This window comes from Triturus cristatus, chromosome 4_1, assembly GCF_964204655.1.
Source record: "Triturus cristatus chromosome 4_1, aTriCri1.1, whole genome shotgun sequence".
Lineage (NCBI taxonomy): Eukaryota > Metazoa > Chordata > Amphibia > Caudata > Salamandridae > Triturus > Triturus cristatus.
The window spans coordinates 353,237,737-353,263,532 of NC_140585.1; the positions used below are offsets into that span (position 1 = coordinate 353,237,737).

The 25,796-nt window shown below is 44.0% G+C and overlaps 1 protein-coding gene across 1 annotated transcript in view; it reads right to left on the reverse strand.

Moving 5' to 3' along the window:
• Positions 1-25,796, reverse strand: part of TMTC1 (transmembrane O-mannosyltransferase targeting cadherins 1) — a 1,415,052-nt gene that overhangs the window by 518,804 nt on the left and 870,452 nt on the right. The gene's annotated exons all lie outside the window — the stretch shown is intronic.

Here is a 25,796-nt window from a genome sequence, read left to right on the forward strand (position 1 = left end):
CCCTTGGAGCTTCTCAGCAGCAGCAATCCATTTTAGTGGGCCCTCAGCGATTAGGTATGTGTCCTTGTGTATCCCTTGTCAGATAAAACCTGCTGTGTTTCTGTGCTGGAAAGAAAAGGACTTCCATCTCAGAGACTAGGTCCCAACAAGAAAATCTTGACAGGCCGAATGCACAAAAGTCTCTGGGTGATGGTTAGACCTCAGCATGTGCGAAATTCAAATTTCTCCTGCTCTGAGCTTTTCTTGCCTAAAACAAAAGCTTCAGTGGGACCTCACCCACTCTGCTGGAAACAGATTGCTACATTGCCCTGCTGGAAGACTTTTTTCTCAGTTTCACAGACTAAGCCCAAAGGTAAAGTCCTTGACTGCACCATCCCACTTGATGTATCCCACCTCGGGATCAATTGTGTTCAGCCTCAAAGTCTTCATAGGCCCTAGTCTACCACGACCACAGACTTAGTGCTTTTTGACACTATTTTCAGATAAACTTATAAAAACTTAGATCTCCGGTTTTCCTTGTTGGATGTTTGTCTTTTTTGTTTCATTTTGTTTATTTACCTTTACTCTATTTTTCAAAATTGGAGTAGGATTTATTTTTTTAGGGGTTTTGACTTTATTACTGTTTTGATATTGCATATATACTTTACACATTGCCCTAAATTAAGCCATTAAGCCTGTCTGCTCTGTGTCCTACCTATTGGGGATTGAGCTCAGTTCGATTTAGTGATTTTTTTGGGTTCACATTGATAAGTTAGTGTTATTATTCCTTGTGGGCGATGACCTCCCACCTCTAAATAAAAGTGCACTTTCTTAAACAAGGCACATTTATTTACCAACGTAACACCATGAGTACTCCCAATTTAGTATAAATGTTTATGTAGTTGTTTAACTGTGCTTCACTTTCAATTAGACTTTATTGAGATATGTTTTCTGAAGGAATAATGGTCATTTATATTACTGAATGTAACTAGATATATTTTGAAAAGAAAATATTTACTTAGAATTAAGTTTTTGCGCAACCTGTTGCAGCAACCAAAGCCGCTATGTTGTATTGCATCAAAGGGTGAAAGAAAAACAGCACTGTAGGACAGACTCCCATCCCATCCCCGTGCTGCAGAGCAGGGCGGGAATTGGCCTAAGAGGGCTGAAAAGATGCTCCACTCAGACCAGGGAGTCTGTGGGGTTTCTCCAGGCCCGCTGTTCAATGCAGCCGGGTTGGAGAAACCTAAGTGCGCATGTGTGCTTTGGCAGGCCTGAGACACCTGGCCAAACACATATGTGGACTTAGGGAGTGCACATAGCACTACTTCTCCCCCCTTCCATGTCTCGGCCCCACCCCTCCCTACAGAGCTAGCTCAGAGCCGGCAAAGGAAAAATAAAACTATGTTAGAACATAATTTTATTATTCATCTGCTGGCTCTGAACCAGGCAGTGAGGCGACTCTCCTCCCCCATCGCGAAGAAGCCGCCGCTGATGGGAACACTAATGTACCATCCAGGGCATGCTCCCATGACATAAAGTAGGGCAAAGCGCAGAGACGAAGCACTATTTTACATTACTTTAGGCAACTTTTGAATACAAATCATGATTTCTATTACAAAATTAATATCACCACAGTACTTTGTGCTGGGTTTCTGTCACTTCTATGACTCAAATCCAGTGCAAAGTGCTAGTAAATCTGCATAATAGTTTTTTGATGATTCTGCATTTATTGGTCACCTTTGAAATATGCTCTCTTGGCTATCAGGTCCCTGCCTACCTGTTATTCCAAAAACATAACAAAGGTGACATATCCTAATTTAGACAGTGGCCATCCTCAGAACTAAACCAGGATGTCTTACTTTAAAAATAAGTGGTTTCGTTTTTTACAAACTTGTCTTTTCTCTGTGGCAAATAATTTAAACTTTTCATTTATTCACCAATATGCACTTGACTCACACTTTGGTTTGATGTGGGTTTTAGACACTACCAGAAAAAAAATTAAGTTTACAGGTGAATGAATCATCTCTATCGGTTTCCAAACAGTTTCACATCACACTTTGCTGCAAGATGGGACACGTAAGAAGTATAAGGAAGTTTGTGCAGAGGAGCAAACTGCTGTCTTAAGTGGAGTCGTGTTTCCCTTTATAAAACATTGGCAGTCACACGAGTAAGCAAAGCAGTTCTGTGGTGGAATGTCCCTGGCCACAAACACCATATTGATGACGCTCCACACGCCTGAGTTAGCCACAGTGGAGACACCATACACTTTAGTTGTCAGTAAATATGTTTTCACTTATGTGTCTTCAAAACTTTCACAGGCGGTGAAAAAATCACCAAAGCCAAAAATCAATTCATGGTAACCATTGACATTTTCAGCAAAACTCCTTGCTTTGGCATGCCACACATTGTGTCCACTGCCTGTATATAAGCAGCATGCGTCCTGTGCTCTGTTTTTCCACTGCAACCTATGTGGTACCAGTGGCGGCACCTCCACCAAGGCGAAGAAGAGCCACCCCACTGCATTTCGAGCAGTGCAATTTTTAAAAAAAAGAAATGAATATAAGAAGACGGTATTATCATTTTATTTTTCGGTGCGACTCAAAGCCAGGTTAGGGTGGGGCCGGGCCGGGATGGGCTTGCCGCTGTTTTTGCACTCTCCAAGTGTGCATGGCGGTTTGGCCGGCCCTCTTGGGCTACGTGGCAATTAGAAAAATGCATTTTTGTGTGAATTTTCAAAAATTGCACATGGTTACAGCCGACTTGGAGTTGATGGTGATAACATTTCCTAAATACACAGTTTGCATTTAGAAAATGCTCGGTACATGTGCTTAGAGAATCACAAATAGCGATTCTCTATATGTAGTTGCAAATTTAGGTCATGGCAAAAAATTGAGATACCTAAAATGCACTGCCAAAGCCTTTCATACATCTTGAAAGGCTATTTGGCATTCGCAAACAGTCAAATAAAGCAATTCGTACCATTTGCAAATTCAAATTAGGTTGATACATGTAGCACAAAGTTTTTGTGGCATAGCCCAAAATAGGCCTCATTTAGGTTTCAACTCCATTTTGGGTTTCAGATTAGCCATGTTGTAATCATGTTTTCATTTCTGAATTGACGCCACAAGCAGCAAAATATGCACTGATGGTTTGTGATGACAAGCGGGTCTTGGAGTGCTTTGTAGTAAGTTCTTTTTGTTAATTTATGTCTCTCCAAGGTTGGTACCTGCTTCAGTCACCAAATATTAATTCATGTATGTGACTTCCATTATGTTGTTTCAGATGACATTACGTCAGAGTGGAGTTTATTATTATTGGTAACATTATATGACGTTGTAGTCACTCTGTATTTTGATTCGTGAACATGTGATACATTTGTTCACCTTATGCTGACTGAGCGAGTTCTATTGGTTTCCATTTTGAGAAATGTAAAAAGCCATGATTTTGAGGCTTGAGCGTGCCCTTTCTCTGAGCCTCACCACGGGGACACGGTTAGATCATGGCAGCCCATCTTGATCTGAAAACAGCAGTGGCGGTTTGTGGCAAATCACATTGGGGGGATGCAAAAAATGGACACATAACAAATATACATAATACACATAAATCAAGGGCTGCTGAGCCCGAAACGCGTCATGGCGGCAGAGCGCACAAACAAAAAATAAACTAAATTGGGTACAACTTATCGGAGTCCGTCCCCTTCTTGATCCAGGATTGAGCGGATCGTTTGAGGAAAGGTTGACTGCAATACACATAATATATACACATCTATACACATACACATATACACATAACACATACACATACCAAATACACATTAATATACAGATTAACATAAACACATAAAAAAAATCACTTACCTTACACTACATCATAATGTTCCACAGTACATCCTCGTTGTTCTGCAGCACATCCTCCGAGCGCGAAGCCCACAGCCAAATCTCTCATCCAATCAAGACACTATTCTAAAGCGTCTTGATTGGCTGGAGCGGGCTGAATCCATGCTCCAAAAGGCACTGTAGGCCTATGCCTGCTCTCCAACCCAGCTGTCCAAGACAGCTGGTTTGGAAAGGTTTGAATTGCCCATGTCGGTTTGGCCATAGCAAGGTAGCTGGCCAAACCAACATGCGCAGTGTAAACTTAAATGGCCACTCCTCTCTGCTGCCAATCATTGGCAGCAGTGACGCACTGGCCCGCTCTGCCCTCGCACTCCATTTGCTGGCAGAAATTGTCAAAAATAAAATGGTAATTGTTAGAAATGGGGGTCTCTAGTTGGTAATGGCTGGCCACTGTCCAAGTAGGGACCTTTCTTCCTAAGTCAGAGTAAGCAGGCTACACCCTTTGATAACCCCTGCGCAACCCTGTGGTAACGTAGCACGAGCAGTTAGGCATATATCAGAGGCAGTGTGTGAAGCATTTATGACCATACACAGTAACACAGTGAAGAACACTACAAAGGGACACCACACAAATAGTTATAAAAAATAAGTATCTTTATATATAGACTTAACACAAGACCAATAACAGTAAAAAGCCACAGTACCATGAAATAGGGTTACTCTTGAAATGCTGCAAAAATAGTTCAAAGTGTGCAAAGAGGAGTTCAGTTCAAGGCAGTGGTCTCTGCGACCCTTTTACTCACAAAATACCTGGATTCTGTAGCAAAGCAACCAAAATGTCGCTAAGGAGTTGTAGCGATGATTTTCCTCACGCGTGACCAGCGATGCGTTGAATCCTTGCCGCAAGGGAGGATGATGCGCTGATCTGTGTGCAGGACAAAGGGACAAACTTCTCCACGCTAAGCCGGCGATGCGTTTAAATCCTTGCCGCGAAGGGAGGATGATACGCCGAGCCTGTTGCGTGTGCGATCTTGTTGCGATGAAAAGAAATGGCGCTCCGTGAGGGAGCGACCATCCTGATGCGATGTGATGAAAATGGCGGACGTTCGGCGTCCGCGCTGCGATGCCGTGAAGCGATGAACTCGATGCGATGATCTATAGCACTTGGAGGCCCACAAACATGCGATGCGATAGTCTTTGGTTTAGCGAGCATTTGGCAGCCCGCAAACGTGTGATGCGATGATCTCCGGTAGCGAGCACTCAGCGGCAGCAGCGTGATGATTTTCCTTACGCTCTTCAGCTGCGGCGACTCGCAAACGGGCGTTAGCGACGATTTTCAGCACTCTTCTCCACAGTAGAACTAGAGGCCCTGGAACTCGCAGGAGCCTCACCTGCAGATAGAAATCCTCGCTGGGAGGAAACAGTAGGTTGGTGGTGGAGTCTGATGTGCCTGAGACTCCAGCAGGAGGCTAGCTCTCATCTAGCCCTTGGGTGATTGCTGTAGCAAGATAAAATAAAAGTTCCTTCAAAGTCCTTTTCCTCTTCTTCCAAGTCCAGTAGTAACCACTGCAGGCCAATCCAAGAAACAGCACACAAGCACAAGGACAGTCACCTCCAGCAGATTCCTCCAGTTACACGGACAGAAGTTCTTCTTGTTGTCCAGGAGCAATACAAATTGTAGGGGTTTCAGCACAGATATTTATACCCCAAAAGTCTTTGTTCTCAGAAGCTACAAGTCACTGAACCCAGCCAGAACCAGTTCTGCCCAGTCCTGGAGCACTCTGTTTACCAGGCTGAATCCTTCCTTTCAGAAAGAGGGGGTCTGCTATCAGACGCACAGTGGGAGGTGGAGCCAGCATTCACCTTACCAGGCACAGCCCTATTCAGGTCAAGGAGCTACCCCTCCCCACACTCCAATGCAGATCTCTCTATTCAACCCAGGTCTGACTTAGCCTGCCCAGTCCCTCCAAAACCAGACAGCCAATACACATAACAGCAGAGCACACTGGAAGGCTTAGGCAAGAAAATACCTACTTTCTAAAAGTGGTATTTTCAAACACAGAATATAAAAATAAACTTCACTAAAAGATGTATTTTAATATTCTGAGCTCAGGCATACTAAATTCGTTTTTATACCATGTTCTGTGGGTCAGTTAGGACTATAGAATGTAATAGTCAAACTGCCCATTCTGGCCTATGGAGAACAGGTAGCCTTAGAGTAGTGAAAAACGAAATTGGGTTTAATTCACTACCAGGACTTGCTACACACATCAGAGCATGTCCTACCTTACACATACAATGCACCCTACCATAGGGGTGACTCACATGATGCCAAGGGAAGGTTCAGGGGCTGGGAAGTGGGTGCACTTCACAGCCAGGATGGCAGTTCTGGACTGCACGCAGACTCTGCAGTGGCAGGTCTGAGACACACTGTACAAGCTGCTTCTGTGGATGGCGCAAACCAGCGCTGCAGGCCCACCAGCAGCATGTGGTTCACCATCCCTGGGCACACACAGGCCACGCTACTAGGGACTAACAGGGGAACCAAATAAGCCAATCATGGATATACCAATTCATATGTCATATTTACACAGGAAGCATTCGCGCTGTGTCACTGAATGGCAGTGACACCGCGCCCAGAGCATCTAATACCAGCAAAAACAGAGGAGATAACAGCGAAAAATGGAAGGGAGACCCACGCCAATGGTGCCAGGTCTAACAGTAATAAAATCATTTTATTACCATTTCCTTTTTGACGCTTTCTGCCCAGCAGTTTGAGGGCGGGGGGCGACACTCCTCCGCTCCCACAGTGGAACCACATCTGGAAAACAGCCCACTTTCCTGCAGCCCACCTGAAAAACTACTGAGTGAACGAATGCACAGTCGTCTCTACAGGAGCCTAAAGCTGTTCTCAGAGAAAAATAAGTTATTGACACAAAATCAGGATGCGGTCAGCGGGGAAAAAGAGGGGCTAAAAGGGGATGGTGTATAGGGGCACTAACATCCTTACAAAAGTCAACCAACAACATTTGAGGAAAGCGGACAAAGCCAGGTTGTACAGCAGATGACTGAATAAAGTCAGGGGAGAAAAACAGGCATGAGAGGAAGCATGGAAAAAGGGAGGAGGAAGGAAAGGTTCCAATAACACTCAGAAGTGAGATAGGCCAAGCATAGAGCAAAGTGGATGGAACATCTTTTGAATGGAGGGAGTGAGGAGTACAACATATGAACCAGGCAGTGGGAAGGAACGTAGTAAAAAGCGTCACAGGCAGGAAGGAAAGAGCACAGAAGAGTGGGCCAGTAGGTAAAGGCACAGAGGGAGAGAGAAGGCACACAAGGGGAACTATAATGCAACACACAGATATGGGTAAGCAAGCAAGTAGAAATAGGGACCAAATAAAGGGGAAAGACAACAGACAATACGTGAGAAAATGTGCAGAGTGACTCTCAAAAGGAAAAGGGTGAGAGAGGATATATAAATCAGCAGAGAGGGTGCAGACAAGTGTGGAAAGTGAGGAGAGAGGCATGGATAATTAGAGGAACTGCTGGGTACTGGCATGTTAGAACGTTGGTGGTGCCTAGGGAATAAAGACTGTTGCGTTACCAAGGTTGCTGGAAAGGCAGTGCCTTCTCTTCAGGAACCAGGAGAGAAAGCATGGTGGCAGAAAGAGTAGGGGGCACAGCACTGAGGAAGATACAGAAATATCTGCCAAGAGTTTCTATGCAAAGCCAAAGGAGCATTTAAAGAGGCAAGAGAGGATGAAAAGGGAAATAGGGATGCAGCACAGGGACTGTACGAGCCACAGCAATAGTTAGATAGAAGTGGGTATAGGCAGCGATGGGGATAGTCAAGATGTAGGTTAAACAGGAGGAGCGTAAGTAGCTCATGTTCAACCTAGGAGTTCATATAGAGCATCTGCCAAAAAAAGTCAGATGGTCTATCTGCCAACCTCCAACCTAGAGGTCAGGCCCATGACTTCACAATGATGAGAAGGATGTGAAGTTAAAACCACCTGCTGCCACAGCCGCAATGATGGAGAGGCCTTCTTTGTGCCCTGGATATGCTATTACCACCCGTGATGTTCATCCTGAAGGGTCTACTCATATTGGTGGAGTAAGAGGGGATCCCCAAAGAGGAGAGTGCAGCAACTGAAGAAGACTACCTATGGTGGGTCATCACTCGCTCTGCCAGTGCTATGATTTTAGTCCCGGGCATCATTTGTGTAATTTCGGGTATTTTGTGTTATACTATGTGAAATTTCTGAAGTTATGCCATTACACCACGTAACATAATTATGAGTCATTTGCAGCCAAATCGTTCTGCTAGCATGCTGGAATAACCCGAAGACAACCACAACACTGCTGCTTGCACCAGTTGAGTTTGTCGTGCTACTTGTTTATCGTGAAATGCAGTCTCCTGCACACAATTTACAGGAGTTATAATTTCGCTAAATGACGGATTTGCATTTTGTGTATTTACCCCTAATTGTGTGTAATTTTCACTAATTTGACATAATTCTGCAAAAGCAAATAATGCAAATTTCACACATCCCTACCTGCCAACCTTGTGTGCTAGCCCTAGAGAGAAGAGGTCCCTTGTGATGCTACCTGACCTCTGTATAGTAGCAGGGTTAGTTCTTCCTTTCAGTGAAGTTGTTGGAGGTAGTCCCCAGCCACCAGTGAGACTTTAAAGTAGGCCACAGCATGAAGGACGAGGTGCTGACTCAGGTCTTTGCATGTCTCCTTCGCCACAGCCTGGGGGCCCTCGAATGCGTGTTCATCACAGCCTTAGTAGGAGTATCTGCTGTGCACCACAGCGGTTTTCAATTAGTACGATTTGAAGAAATGGGCATTCAAATAGATAAAGACCATGCTTCAAACCATATGGGATTTATTAGATTTAGAAAGAATGCCAGTTCCAGGCAGACACATGCAACCTACACTATGAGGCCACAACTAACACCACTTTGCATGTTTTTTTCTATTATGTGTGAGAGGTGCCCAGCAAACAACGATGAGAAAATAAGAGACAATCACTAAGTCAGCCACTAAATGCACCTGTAAACACTACTGCCCACCAAGCGCTTCGTAAACCTGCTCCGGCCTTCCAAGGAAGTAAGGAGACTACCCTAAGGTGATATGGAACTACAAAATTGACCAGCTCCCACCCCAAACTGGCCCCTCAAGCCTACTCCGCATGTGCTCTAACACAACCTTAAGTCTCTTACACACCATGACTATGTGCTTTGCCACAAGGCAAACAGTTCATCTTGGGCCTCCCCCTACACTAAGCCAAACAGTAAATGAAAACAACGGTAAATGCCATAGAACACAGCAACATCGCTGAATGAAAGCCCTATAATCATTGTAATTTACAGGACATAGCTAGTAACACAGATGGCCCCAATGCTGCTGCAGTGTGGCTGTAACTCGGATGCTTCTAAGGTCTGCAGCCCCCTGCCAAGCAACAGTTTCATCCACAGATCTCAAAGCTGTCTGATGGGGGAGTCTGATACTGCAGGTAGCATGATGCCACACTGGACCATTTCACCGCTGTCAAAGGAAGAGAATCGACCCTGCCTCAAGGTCATTACCAAGACTGAGAAACACTGCACAGAGGCCCCATTAGACCCACAAAGACACTCGCTCAGCCAGAGGCCTCAATACCCTATTCTAGAAGAGTGTGTATATCCTAGGGCCGAGTAAAAAGAGCAGCCCTTCAGTCCACATAACTTCTGCATAGAAGAAAACAGACGAATCCAGTCACAGACTGCTCTGATAAGACCTGATTGTGCCTTACCACTACCACCGTAATGGACTCTTACCACCTACTCTGAGAACAAGCATAGACCACAGTGTTGGACCAGCCATTGGGTAGTTTGGCCGTCTGGCACTTCCAGGGGCCATCTTACAAACAACCAGATGTTTGGGCCATTTGTTTTGTTCGGTGGGCTGTGGTGGGACTAAAATGTAGCTCATCAACTGGCCTTTTCAATATGGCCCATCTCGCAGTTCCAAGCTCATGGAATTCAGAGGGTGACTCCAGACTTGGCTTTTGCGACTGAGCCCAGTGATAACCTAGTGCCTAGATATCCTCACTGTGATTAGCTGCACTCTACAAATTCGGATTGATTGAAAAGCCAACCCAAGACTGATACACCCATAAGCTACCCATGAAGTGACAATGACTTCGCAAAGACCTAGAAGTAGAACCATAAATATGCTGTATGCAATTGCAACAGAGTCTCTACTCCTTTCACCTCACAGCCACCATCCATACACATCACTCACTGCAATCAAACCATGCCATCCACAACGAAGTATTAACGATGCCTTGTAGAGGCCGAAGACATTCTGCACTAACAACTCACACATCCACTGGAAGGCAAAGTCTATCTGATTACCATCACACCAACTTTCAACACACCATGGAAGAACCTCTGCAAAACCCGTGTACAAGCATCGGCAAACGTTTCTTCTCACTGGGGACTGCACCATCTGCGATGCCTAGTAGCAAACTGGTCCTGCCAATATCAACTAAGGACAATCCAGGCATCCAAGGTTGACCAAATGGTAACACGATCCTGCTAGTGAATTGTCATTATCACTTGTAGAGCAAAGACTAGCTCACAAGTTGACGGGATTCAGACAATCAGTACCTCACCACTGCCCAAGAAACATTCTTGACACTTGGAAGCAACAGGGGAACAGCAAAAATACGCTCATACCTTAGTTATCCTGGTGCAGTGCTAAGAATGCCCTGACCATGATGCAACTGCCTCATTGAGCAATTGGACAGATATGTTATGTGCACTTGTATAGCGCACAACTGACTCAGTAGGGTAACCTGGAGCTGAAGCAGAAGCTTTATCTGCTGAGCCAGAGTCGGGGCTAGGTTTGCAGTTTCTTATGGAATTGAAGAATGAGGAGGAAGCTCTGATGTGCAATGGCAGGGCGTTGTAAGACTTAGGAGAAATGTAGGAGAAGGCACGACCACCAGATCTGGTTCTGCATATGCGGGGGGAGGGGTGCAAGTAGCAGCCAGGCTGAGCAAAGGTGTCAGGTATATCTGTGAAAGTTTATCCAGTTGTTAAGGTACATGGGTCCTTTGGTGGTCTTATAGAAGTCCAAATGTGGTGCAAAGGCAACCCAACAGAGCCCACATGCAGTCCTTTAGTGACACAACCAAAGCACCATTACATGCAAACGATGGCCTTGGCTCTGCTGTACTGAATGATGCCGGAGTAAGAGATGGTCTGGAGAAAGACTTCAGAAGGTTCTCAACAAGTTTCCAGGGTCGCTCGAAAATTGTTTTTAGAGAGATAAGTGATGTAAATTATGGAGATCACTTATCATCAATCCAGCAATGCGTGCTTAAACGTTTATAGTATAAGCACAAACTATCCTGATCATCAGCAGGGACTCTCTGGACATGAAAACGTGGTGTATGCTGTCAAAAGATACCTGACTTCTCTTCATTAGTGTTCATACCCTGGCTCTGAAGTCAGGTTAAATTATGACCTTGAGCTATGACCTTATGTTGCAGTCTGCATTGTCTGTCCAGCTGTCCATTGCTGTTCTGCTGATTGGCTCTGAGATCGATAGACTCAAAGAGGTGTCCCTTGTGTTTTTTTTTATTCTTCCAGTTTTTGACTCTTGGACTTTTCTTTGTATTTTTTTTAGGAAAGTGGTGTCCCGAGGATGTCACTGCAGCCCGCTTTCCTAAGAAGTTTGCTTTACACCTTCCCACACTGCACCCATTCTTTCATAGGCATCACTGACAGCACCTACTGACGGTACACCGAGATATCCCGGTTGGGGTGATTTGTGCGCATTATCAAATGAAATCATTCATTCACCAATCAGGTGGCACTGCCAATAAAAGAAGAGCTGGATGTGCATGCCCTCTCTCCAGATACCAGTGTGCATATGAGGGCATAGGGCGCATGACATTTACAGAGCCTTGGCATCTGACTGTGGTTGCAGGATCATGAGTTTTTCAGGCCCTGACACCCTAGGGGTGATCACAGTTATTCCTAGAACAGTGACCCTGCTGGACCACCTATCTGGGCAATTGAAGCACTATCACTCAATCAATCAGGATTTATAAAGCGTGGCTAATCACCCGATAAGGTATCCAGGTGCTTGAAGGTCCCGGAGGTAGGGGCGTCTCCTCCACTAAAGCGGAGGCTCCACTAAAGCGGAGGAGCGTTGCCCCACTGCTTTCAGAGCAGTGTAGAGGAAAAATAAAATGATAATAACAGGACGTTATTATCATTTTATTTTTCCTGTTCCTAGGTTCCTGTTCCTAGGTGCGGGGAGGGCGGGGCTGGCCAGAGCAGAGTGGTGAGCACACTTTTAGTGAGCGTGGCAGTTTGGCAAGCTGTCTTGGCCCGGCCTAACAGCCCTGCGCACTTTACATCTGTCTAATGCAGCCTGGTGGGGAACATGCCCAGGTTCCCTGTCCCCATCTGAGCGCCGAACCACGGCACTCAGACCAATCACAATGCTGCATTGCATGCTCCTGCTGCGAGGGTGGAGAGGCTGCGGAGAGGTAGCAGCTGGCGACGCGGGGAAGGGGTATGTTTTTTTATTTTTTTTTTTTTTTTTTTTTTTTTATTTTGTACTTAAACCCCACCCCCACCATTGCCTACCGGCCGCCAGTGCCTGGAGGCTTATTTGAACAGCTAGGTCTTGAGGGCCATTCGGAATCCCGGAAGTGAGGTGATGGTCCAAAGGTGCGCGGGCAGGCTGTTCCAAGGCTTTGCTGCAACCATATTTTAAACGTTGGGCATGGTGGTCGTTTTATGCTGTCTCTTTGTATGTACCTACATTTGAATGAATATAATCAGGTTGGTTGAGTGTATGCACGAGTGCAGAGATGCATACACAGATGTATGTAAAATGAATGTGGCACTGCGGCAAATTAGGCAAGCATTGTAACCGGGCTCATCATAACACCGAGCAAAACCAATTGTCTTGTTTTTATGCGCAGCTTTATTTGTTAGTGCTGAAATCTTTCCTCGCTGGCATCTGTCAGACAGGCTGCGGCTCTTGGATCCTTTCCAGCTTTGTTTTTATGGTATTCCTGGCCCTTCAAACATTCCCACTAACTGACTGAGACAGTAGACAGATTACTGCGTCCTTTAAAAACCGCTGGATACACCAGACAGCGTGTTTTTATAGTCCCTTTCACAAAAGGAATAACGCACAGAATGATTCCATCGTATAACCAGGCCGCATCTGCACAGGTTGACATCAGCTTCTAATTGTCTTGATGTGCAATGCGCATGCCTACCACGAACATTAGCAGAACGTTGTGCTCCTTCGGCCAATTAGCATTCCAGAGTTATAAATGAAGTGTACGATTCACAAAGGCCATTTTAGCAGTAAACATATTCAAAATACATCATTCTTAATCTCCAGGAATTCACAAAAGAATATCTGGCAATCATAAGGCGATTCACTAGTGTGGATTTCACTGCCATCGGTGCGAAAACATCTGCAGTAGTAAATGCCATACAAGGGATGGGAAGTGAGTTTTGTAAAGCATGTATTGCCTTGTACTTTTGTTATCACCCAAAAACGTGAACGTTTGTGGGCATTAATAAACTGAAATCTGACCCTGTCCAACCCTGGTAATGGTCAGAGATTTATTTAATCATTGCCAGGATTGGAAGAGGAACAGATCACCCCCAGATTTGCTGGGGTTGTAGACGAAAGCTTCTCCACAGGGAAAAGGTATTAACATTGTCTATGATCTGCAACTCTTTGGGAAAGGTTATATTTAGAAGTCTAGAGTCTGCCTCATGACAAAATGGATATTGGTTTGTGTTATTGTGTTCTTGTCTTCTTGCAAATTGATTCTAATATAAAAAAGAGGGCTAATTTTGCCGTTACTTAATGTCAATATGGGCTTGTGTGTCGATTGGCATTATTACATTTAAAGTATTGTCATTTTTTAGTTGCAACAACGATTGATGCTCTAAGTTTTGAACACAGCTACAGCATACATCTTGACTGAATATAGTCTTCATCATTTTTATTCTTTCTCCCTCCCTTTTTTTGCTAATTTTAAACAGGTTCAAATTGAACATATATGTGTTGGTGGAACAACTCACTCCATCCTTTTCAAGGAGTCCCATGAATATTAGGGTCCTCCACACATACACTAGGTCCTGATGAAAGCCCTCCTGACACTTAGGGGCACGAGATAGGGCTGAAACATGTCGACCTCTCCTTTGGACATTTTCACATAGTGCACCAGACCCTAAAGTGTCTGCCTCTGCACAAAATTCGTTTTTAACAAACTCGAACCCAGTTTTATTAAAATTATTGACTGGTTTTACGAGTTTTTTAACTTACACTCACTTGAACCACCTCACCACACACGGTTCCACATTCTCACTACTACGATCACTACTGAAAAACCCAGAGGCAAAAACCTCCGGGTGGAGGAAGCACACATTAACCCGATGATGATGCTGTCACGTTGTTAAGCATAAGCGGATAATCGAACATACCGCTGCAGTACCATCTGCGATAAACGTGATTGAGGGTTTCTTAACAGTTCTTTGAACTGTTGATGCTAACCTTGGTTCTTTCAGGACCAGTGATCCACTCTCTACCTGATATTTAGACATTTGTAAAAGAAGCTGAGTGGGTCACAACCCCTTCTTTCTCCCTCCTTTTGATTCATATATATCCTTAGCAGCGTGCAGCTGTGGGAGGTTTTTGTAAGTATTCACTTACAATCACACATACCCTTTCTCCCTGAACAATAAAGTTCTCACTGAAAGGTTTTTTCTGGAATCGCCATGGCCGAGAATCTAGGCCTGAGTTATTCTACTGACGAAATCAATGCAATTTTGTCACTTCCCTCACTATTGCAAGATAAAGACTTAACACAAACCTTAGCCCAAACCACAGACTGGGAAGAACTATCTGAGTTGAAAAAAGAACAGGTACGCACTGCCATTCATGGGATCATAATGACGTAATACCTCCGCGCTAACGCGGCCCCAAGCGGACTCTGGGTGAACAATGCCCCGCGCATCTTCCTTCACAACTTGACTTTTCGTAAAGACTGGTCTTCCATCTCGTGGAAGTGTACGAGAGACTACCTTGTCCTGATCATAAAAACAGCCACCAGATTGACTGAAGAACTCACCATCAAGATCCAGGTGAGCGAAACTAAACTCAAGAACACGGTACATCTAACAGTATATAAAAAAAGACTTGAGGAGATTAATAAAGAGATGAACGAGACCAGAGATTACATTACACAAAACAAAATCCAAAAGCTTGGAAAAGACCTAAAGAAATTTTCTATGGAAAGAATGCACCCTTACAGTGCTGATGACTATAAAGTCCCAGAAGACAACTATGATAACAACTCTAGCAACTCTAGTATAGGTTCCTCTTCCAACGGTTCAGACTGGAGTGGTGATGAGACCTACACACCCAGGAGAAATAGAGGACAATATAGACGCCAGAACAGAAGAAGGTCTAACAATTGGTATAATCCATATTTCGGTGCCCCGCCACATCCAGCCTCCTTTCAGACATTCAATCCGAGTTTTCAAGGTTGGACCACTCCCTTCTACCCTGGCCCTCCACAGATGGGAATTCCACCACCACCTAATATGAGTCAAAATTATACACACAGACCCCCTTTTTTAGGGAGAGGCCAGACCAACAACAGAACAAGAAGAAAAGGAGTAACCTGGGAAGATAAACAGCGCTAAGTACACACCAGGAGCATGACGAATGCGAAACCAGGGACCAGCGCGACAACCTCGTCTTTAACTTAACTTACACTACCCTTACAACAGAACAAACAGACATTCTAAATAAAGGCTTGAGCTATGTCCCTACTCCTCCCGTGGATATCTTTAAACTCCAATGCGAGATGGCGGAGTTCTGTAGAAAAATCAAGCTCAAAGCCTTCTTTAAGGAACAAGAAGAACCAATGAGAGACGGCGATACCACCTTACGCCGTAAGTCTAAATTTTGCCCTCTAAACCATCAAGTCCCAGTGGAGATTCTGGCATTCGAACAGGCTATTATGAGAGAAGTAGAAGGTCTCAAAGACCAAACAAAGAGACCATTTGTGAATGTATCCAAAGCCGAACAACTAGCTTTGGATACATTGCGGAAAAATGGTGACCTGGTAATAAAACCTGCCGACAAAGGCGGAGGGATTGTACTGCTCAGTAGAGAAGGGTATGATCAACAATGTACGGACCTTTTATCTGACAGGAAGTTCTATGAGATTATTACAACAGATCCTACAGAACGTCTACAAAGAACCATCACATTGATGGTTGATGAAGCTGAAATGAACAACTGGATCTCCAAGAGCGAAGCAGAGTTCCTGGTAGCCCGAACACCTAGGATGCCGTATTTTTATTCCCTTCCCAAGATTCATAAGGAACGAAGACCGCCGCCGGGAAGACCGATTGTCTCTGGGATCGAATCTGTCCTGGAACCTTTGTCACAATTTGCGGACCACTATCTAAAACCGCTAGTACAACAGACGCCCACTTACCTTAAGGATACAAAAGATCTCCTTAACCTCCTAAAAGACCAACAATTCACAGAAGGAAGAATGTTACTAGTTGGTTTAGACGTCGAAAGTCTGTACACCAGCCTCCCACAGAAAAAAACACTGGATACCCTTGAAGAGTTACTGTTCAATCAACAGTGGAATCATAAGACACCTAGACATTTAATTCTGGAATGCTGCAGACTAGCGCTTACCGAGAACCATTTTGAGTGTAATAACACCTTGTACCGACAATGCCATGGTACTTCCATGGGTAGTACCTTCGCGCCGAGCATGGCCGGACTATACGTGAGCGATTTTGAAGCGAACTACGTACAGAGTCCTACTAATCCGTTCCTCAAACGGATTATCTTTTGGAAACGCTACATCGATGATGTCCTGTTGATTTGGGAAGGGGACAGGGGAACCCTCATCGATTTCCATCAGTGGCTGAACACCACAGATGAGTGGCTGAAATTTACCTATTCAGCAAGTCCAAACAAACTCGACTTCCTGGATGTCACAATCTTTATTGACAACAATACCATCCAGACAAAGACTTTTTTCAAACCCACTGCTAAGAACAGCTTACTCTCCTTTAAAAGTTTCCACCCACGTCCAATGAGGGAGAACCTCCCGTATGGTCAGTTTCTCCGACTAAGATGCAACTGCAGTAATATTCAGGACTATAAAGCACAAGCGAAAGATCTTAGCGAGAAACTGAAGAACAGAGATTACCCACTACGCACCATCAAAAAATGTCAAAAGAGGGCTAGAAACCAACAGAGAGAGACCCTCATGGAAACAACTGTGAAAGAACCTATGAAAGATCTGGTCACCTGTGTCAGCACTTACAGCCCGGTATCCAACGACGTTAAGAAAATCATTAACAAGAATTGGAAAATCTTAACGTCAGGTGCATTGAAATGGCCAAAACCAAGGTTCTCAAACAAGAGAACCAGGAATCTAAAAGACATACTGGTACACACAAGACCTCCATCAAAACCAAGATTGGAAACAACCCTGAGTCTCTGGAATAATACACCAGTAACTGGCCATTACCCATGCGGCACCTGTTCCGTTTGTCACCTCACTACGGCAACCAAAACCTTACAACTATTGCCAGATCTAAAATGGACAATCCGAACCCATACCAATTGTAATACTACCCATGTGATCTACATGATTACATGCCCTTGCGAACTACGCTATATTGGGATGACATGCCGCAGAGTCAAACAACGACTCTGCGAACACAGGAGCAATGTCAAATGTAAAAGAAGTACTACCAAAATGAGTAGCCATTATCTGGAGAAAGGACATACAATCAATCACCTTCAGTGGGTAATTTTGGAAACACTAACCACCAAAAATCATAACGCAGAAGACATTCTGTTCGAAAAAGAACAAAGGTGGGTCCACCGTTTACGTACTCATGTACATGGATTAAATGATAACATCCCGTGGTTAAGCATTAACAAGTGACAACTTTAGTGTGGAAAATGAACCATGAACCACACTGTGATAAAAGGATGCACCTGATTACCATGATGAGTCCCACGACAACACCAGAATTAACTTTTTTACCATCTCTCATAATCCGGTTACATGAGCATTACCACATGTGATAGTATTCGACTACCAATGATCTTGGCCACGGGGTTAACGTTCCAATATATAGCGCAACCGTTAGTTCATTCCACATTAGTCAAACCTTTAGAATACATTCGTAATCCTGTGTATAAATGTCTGATAATGCACGCAATACTAACAATGGAGAATTATCGAGAGTCAATACGCCAGCAACCAGAAACTCCTTTTTGTGTGGTATTCAGCTTTCCAATGTACCGTGCGAGACCTAGTGGCTATTATTAAGTTTTACAGCTGTGCGCATATTGTTCTAACACTCCCTTATCGCAACACTCTCTTCTGCAGTGTAACATTCGAATACCTATACAGGCATTAACAATGGTATTTCAGTTCCCTTCATTAAGCGATATCCGCAACGCAGAGCATTATGTCTTGTAAAGATGCAATTTACCAGCTCTTCCCCCAATGAGTATAACACCACCTAATCATAAATGATAGCGTTATGCCAGGACGTTGCACCGCGCTTTATAAGCCTAATGCGAACGGTCCTTGTGTTTATCATTTCATGACAAAATGGATATTGGTTTGTGTTATTGTGTTCTTGTCTTCTTGCAAATTGATTCTAATATAAAAAAGAGGGCTAATTTTGCCGTTACTTAATGTCAATATGGGCTTGTGTGTCGATTGGCATTATTACATTTAAAGTATTGTCATTTTTTAGTTGCAACAACGATTGATGCTCTAAGTTTTGAACACAGCTACAGCATACATCTTGACTGAATATAGTCTTCATCATTTTTATTCTTTCTCCCTCCCTTTTTTTGCTAATTTTAAACAGGTTCAAATTGAACATATATGTGTTGGTGGAACAACTCACTCCATCCTTTTCAAGGAGTCCCATGAATATTAGGGTCCTCCACACATACACTAGGACCTGATGAAAGCCCACCTGACCCTTAGGGGCACGAGATAGGGCTGAAACATGTCGACCTCTCCTTTGGACATTTTCACATAGTGCACCAGACCCTAAAGTGTCTGCCTCTGCACGAAAAGCGTTTTTAACAAACTCGAACCCAGTTTTATTAAAATTATTGACTGGTTTTACGAGTTTTTTAACTTACACTCACTTGAACCACCTCACCACACACGGTTCCACATTCTCACTACTACGATCACTACTGAAAAAACCAGAGGCAAAAACCTCCGGGTGGAGGAAGCACACATTAACCCGATGATGATGCTGTCACGTTGTTAAGCATAACGGATAATCAAACATACCGCTGCAATACCATCTGCGATAAACGTGATTGAGGGTTTCTTAACAGTTCTTTGAACTGTTGATGCTAACCTTGGTTCTTTCAGGACCAGTGATCCACTCTCTACCTGATATTTATAAATCTAGGGTTCACAAAATGAAACATAGTGTGGCATCGCCAAGTCGGCAAAGCGGTAAGTGCCCTCTAAGTGGCTTTACTTATTTTTTTTTTATTTTCCCTATTCCATCGTCTGTCCACTCCCCCCCCCCCCCCCCGAACACCCACTGCCTCACCGCTCTAACCTGTACCGGCCACACCTGCTGTGCACTCCCTATACATGCACTCCCTATTCATAACTGGATTTGAATGCCTTCTCATATTTTCTGACTTACACGACCCCTAATTATTTCACCCATCCTACCAAATCTGTTGGTTAATAGCCCTTCTCCAACTAATAATATTTGTGACTTTGGACCTCATTTTTATCTTCCAATTTCAGGATTTTCTTTTTGAAAATAAGATAAAAGACTGTTTGGTGCAGGGCCCGAGTCATTCAGTGTCGGACTGGGGCTGAAAATAGGCCCAGGAACCAAAATAAAAGTGGCCCCCATTACTGCATTCGATAGGTTAGAAAATTGGGGTGCTGTATACATGTTTTGCAAGGTATGGAAACCTGCATGGATTAGAGATTGCTGAGGCAATGATTGTTTTAATATCACGGAAATCAACAGTAAAACCTGGCCCAGGAGGCGATGAAATAGGCCCACAAACAGACAAAAAAAGGCTCACACTCTGACCTGTGAGACCAGCCTGCTTTGCACAGCCTGATTGCCCTACAGGTCAGCCGAACCCTGCCATCATGTAGCTGGAGCCCTACACAGCGAAGGGCATTGACAGGAATCACAGTGTCAGCGCTTCCTGCAAATGTTTTATAATGACCACCAGCTGGGCGGTCATTTATAAATTCATCAGGCGGTTCCCCCACCCAGAGGGATGGAGTTATATACTCTGCCCCCCTGAAGGAATAACGGGCTGTCCGATTAAAATATAAATCGGGCCGTTAGTTTGGTTAATTTGTAGCCTGATGCTAGTCCATATTCCACAGCTTGTTGTGCAGTTATCTTGATTGCAGCATGTACGTCTCAGTATACAGTGCTAGGATGTCTGAGTAAGTAGTTAAGTTCACCTGACAGTTCTTGCCTAATACTGGAGGTATTAGATTAGTTACTATACGAAAGTGGGTTACTGGTTGAGAAGGATGTGGGTCCTTCACAAGTAATAAGTCACAGCCCTCCATCCACTGCAAACCAAGTTCCCCTCTCTGGGGCACGGTGAACAACAAATATGCAAATTTTGAAGTCCTTGTAAGGGTTTATGGGGCACTCCTCAGCCCAAGCAGATCGGGCCACTGGGTCTTATGGGCAATACCCTGCCCTGAGGCTGTGTTTTCTTTCTTTTTGTATTTTTGTATTTTTAGACTTTTTACTGTCATCTGGGTTTCCATACACACTTTGGGGCCATGTGAGGACCCATTTTTTTTTCTGCATAGTTTACCAATCAGGTATCAGAGCACTTTACATACCATCAGTTACGTTACATGAGGACACACGTTCATTTTTGTATTTTTTTTTGTTAGGCACGGGGAGATTAAGTGATTTGCCCAGAATCACAGGATGTTCAGCGTCCTTGCCGAGACTCGAACCCAGTTTCCCAGGTCTGAGGTCGAGCGCCCTAGCCATTAGGCCAACTCCTCTCCCCCAATCTGACCCAGATGGCTCCAGGCTCGGCCATCAGAGCTCTCAGTGTGTCGTTGCGGGAGCCAGCAGCTTTATGGTTCCTGCCTGCCTTCATTCAGGCTGGCAGTGATGATGGTGTGGTCCACTCTCCCCCAGACACAGACATGGTGAGCAGGAGAGGCACATCATTATGCTCCCTGTGTCTAGGCTACCCAGAAGCAGACATTGAAGGGATGCAGCAGTGCTCACTATCCCTCCTTCATCCCTGGGTTACTGAGGGCTTCTGAGGATGACATAGGAGGAACACAGCAGCAATCATCTCCAGGAACTGGAGGCCCTTCAGGTACATACATTAGTGATAAGGAGGGGTGAGACACACAGCCCTCCTCCCTACATCAAGGTTCTTCTCTCCTGGAGGCCTAGGGCCTCTCTGGGGTGCTTCCAAGAAGCCAGGCAGAGGACATCATCTTTGTTCCCTGGGGAGGTCACTCTTCTTTCTTTGTTTTCTCTGGCTCTGTTGAGCTGATTTGGTTGAGATAAAGTGTGTTTTTTGGTGTGGTGGCTAGCTTTAACCACTGAGAGCAAGTCTTCTGTCCACAGAGTGGAAGACAGTAGAGGCACAAGGGGAGACTGGAGTGCCAGCTGAAATAAGAACTGGCACAGCAGTGCCAGAAGACCCTAGATGGCAGCTGAAATTAGAAGCTCTTGAGTCCATGTTCGCAGAAGGGATCAGTTAACTTTTTTTGTTACTGTTTTTTTTTTGCAGAGTTTTATCTAGCGCGAACTAGACCCAAATCCAATCAGGTATCAGAGCGCTTTACATAGCACCAGTTACATTACATTAGGACACACATTCATTCTTTGTTAGGCACGGGGAGATTACGTGATTTGCCCAGAATCACAGGATGTTCAGCGTCATTACCGACACTCAAACCCAGTTCCCCAGGTCCGAAGTCGAGCGCCCTAACCGTTAGGCCAACTCCTCTCCCCATCTTCTGTCTTCCAGCTGGGCATTCCTCCTGCAGTGGTTCCCCCAGGCCCCCACACTGTTCTCCAAAGTATCTCCCTTATGAAGTTCTAGAAAGTAGGCACCTCTCCTCATCCTAGGGAGATACATTATATGTACCCCTGCTTCAATCCTCCTGCACAGCATTTTGGGGATTTTGAAGATGGCACAGTCAAGCAGCCTGTTGAAAGAACCTATCTGGGAGCCTAAGTCCTGCTCTTAACTGCCACAGTCTCTTCCCTCCAAAACATCAAAAAGCAGCCCCTTCTGTGACTGGTTCCAGAGGTCTTGCTAGCCTCCCTTGTATTTGTGGGGTTGAACCTTCCCAGCTAGAAAAGTAATTAGCACAGACAGATTAAATTTTTCCTCTCCTCTCCTAGTAGTAGGCCTAATTACTGGCTAATGGCCCTATCGTTTGTGGGTGATCTTAGATCATCGAGCTGGTGATCAGAGTAATTGGTGTAGTAATTGGCAGAGCAGGGTGATAAAACGGCCTGAATGTCATTAGAAGCTGAGTCATAGGAGAATAATACCTCTCAAGTAGTGCAGATATGTGGAAATTAATGTCAGATATGCGTTTGATATCCTAATTTAACAAAATACTGGTACATCGACCAAGTCTCAAGGCCTAACTATGGCAAAACTGTACTTTGGTGAAGAATTTGCCCATAGCCATAGTGAAGTACACACACTTTTCTGTAATCACTACAGATTTCATACTTACACTATTAATACTTACTCACACTATAAGACCAGCCCATGTTATCACCAATCCATAAAGGGTCCCTTCTTTGGCAGGTTACCTGTGCGCAGACACCATGCTGATTTAGACAGTAGTCTCACATATTCAGACCCTACAAATGTGCACACGTGTCTGCACACTTGCTGACATGCCACCAGCCCAGAGTCTCCTAAGCTATCTGTGTAACATTGGACCTTATCTTAAAAGGCAGACATTGGCAGACAACACTGCAAATGGATTATAAGAGTTTACAGAGAGGTTGACTTAGGTCAAGGGAAATACTCATCACAGAAGTCCATAAAGCAGATAGTCCGAAAAGCAAACAATCCAAGGTGATTAAATATGATGAAATACATTTATCACATCTAATCTTCAGATAAATGGTCCCTGGTATACTTCAGGCCTCCGTGTATCTAAGATTTTAGAATCCCTCCAGAGCTTGATTTCTTTTTGTTACTATTCTCTCTCTTTGCACAGGATCCGTCCCCTGGCTGGGCATCCTGCCCTTCCTTTGGGTCCAGGGTCTTTGGCAGCAGCACCCCAGTGTCCCAAAGCAAAGAGCCCTACCTGCCTGCCCCATCCAGGTCCTTTGGCCTCCTTGCTGGCCAGGTGCAGGGCACCTGGAGCACAGCAAGTCAGGGGTCTTCTCCTCCTGGAAGACCTGTCCACAGAAGATCCTGGGGAAGCTTCCAGGCTCTCTCAGTCCCTGTCCTGTCTCCCACAGAGTGGAGGGAAGCCTGCACCACAGGCCAGGGAGAAATGAATTCTAGTCCCTGGGTGCTTTGGTGCAGAATGTTCCCATAGTCTATAATATAGTGAAGCCCACACACTTTTCAGTAATCACTACAGACGTCCTACTGACAGTATTAATACTCACATTAAAAAACCTGCCCAGATCATCACCAATCCCTAAAGTCTCCCTTCTTTCGAAGGTTACCTGTGCGCAGACATGATGCTGATTTAGACGTGTGTGCACACTTGTTCTCATGCAACCAGCCTAGAGTCTCTTATCCTACCTGTGTAACATTGAACCATATCTTAAAAGACAGACATTCTCATATAACAATCCAAATGAATTATACGAGCTTATAGTGAGGTTGATTCAGGGAGAGAGATTCACTCATTGCAGAAGTCCATAAAGAAAGGTTGTCCGAAAAGCAAAAACTCCAGGGGGATTAAATATGGTGGAACATATTTCTGACATTTAGCCTTCAGATAAACGGTCCCTGGTATAAAGCATGCAGCATTGGTGACAAAAGGCAGCTTTGAGGCATAGTACCCGGTGAAATGTAATCAACGTAGGCAACATACTATTGATCAGAAAACCTTTTGCAGATGCATTATAAATTGCCTGAATCCATCTGATAAATATTGAGTGAATAGTCATTCTCCACATAAACCTCCAGAGGAACAACCATGCCACCTATCAAATGCTTATTCTAAATCTGTTGTTGCCGTCAACTCATTTAACCTTTGTTTACATTCAATTATGGACATGACTTGCTTAATTTGTGAAATATAGTCTCTTTCCCGTACAAACCTATGTTGACAAGGCAAAACAATTGTGGATATCTATGATAATATACCTCCAATGATCAGGTACTGTTCCTGATATTATAATTTCTCTCATGGTTTTATAAAACTAAAGGGTAATCTCTTGAGATAGTCACTTATATAGTTTTTCTGTAAGGTGTCAAGACAAACTGCTTTCACAAAGCTAAGTTCTCAACAGCTTTGACAATTTCTTTCTGTTGACGTTTAACTATAAGACTCTCCGATAAATTCTCTGAGAGTCTAGGTAGCTCGTCTTCATTTAAATATAGATTGCCTGGAACGTGAGAAGAATTATGAATTTCACCATTATTTAAACCTATACAGTAGTGTTGAACACAGTTGCTATACCTTCATTTCTATGTCAAATCTGGCCTTGTTTGCCCCTAATAGTATGAATTGAATTTTGACTACCTTGCATCTTTAACATAGTGCTAATGATTTGCTACATTGTTCTCCAGTCTCAAAAATATTTGTTCATGCTTTGTGAGCCATATCAGCTAGATGTTTAGTTTCAACATGGACTTTGAACGTATCAACTTCTTGACTAAGAGATTTTTTGTTAATATGTTCTTCATTTAGTGACTATGAATCTATGAATGTTGCTTCACTAAAGTGCCCAACATTTACCTAAGATATCGGTCGTCTACAGATTAGCCCCTGTATATATTAATATCAAACAGTCTCACCATACCTCTAAAATATGTACTATTTATGATGTGGAATTTTCATTATCTTATACATAAAATGTTACTGTCGCCTTAAATGATGTTCTAGAGGTTTTTTTTTAAGAGGAGGTGTCTTTGATATCCTAATCTCCAAATTGGGGCTGTTCTACTTCTATAAGAAATCCAGCTGAGATCACGACCTACCGTTTGCTACCTAGTGTTTCTGCTACCCTTAGTGAATCCTTGACTAGATATTTTATTCTTTCAGCTGTGACGGCGAAAGATAACTTTTGATGGAACTTTGACCAGAATGTCAAGAATGAGGACCGGATATTTTTATGAAAAAGTTAGTTTAACTACATTATGTAGGCTATGTATTCCTTTTTTCAGCTCATGTCTTGACAACGGAGGTGGAATGCTCCAGTTAAGCCCCTACTCCAGATGAGGCTTGAAAGATATTAAGTTTGCCTAACATATTTGTGCTCCTGTGAATTTAACAGCTATTGCAGTTGTCTGCTCCTTGAATAATGCCAAGTGTGGGCCTGCAGAAGTTGGCATAATATTCTGCTTAATTTGTGATGAGGTGGTAAACTTGTCTGCTCATGTTAAATCTTCCTCATCACTCTGCACATCCAAGGCCCCTGCCTCCTCCTAGCTTTCTACTCTTTTATCTATTTTTGTTCAGTGAGAGTATCTGTGTAGGGAGCCTAGATTTCCTCCACAAACCAGTATTTAAGCTGCATAACCCATGTAGTCTGTTTGTAATCTACATGAGCTAGCCACGATTCTCTACCAATTCCCTAATCTATAACGTAAGACTGATCACTGATTGTCTCTAATGGTAAATCCAGGGTATGTTTTGGCTCCCTTTCTTGTTGCTTC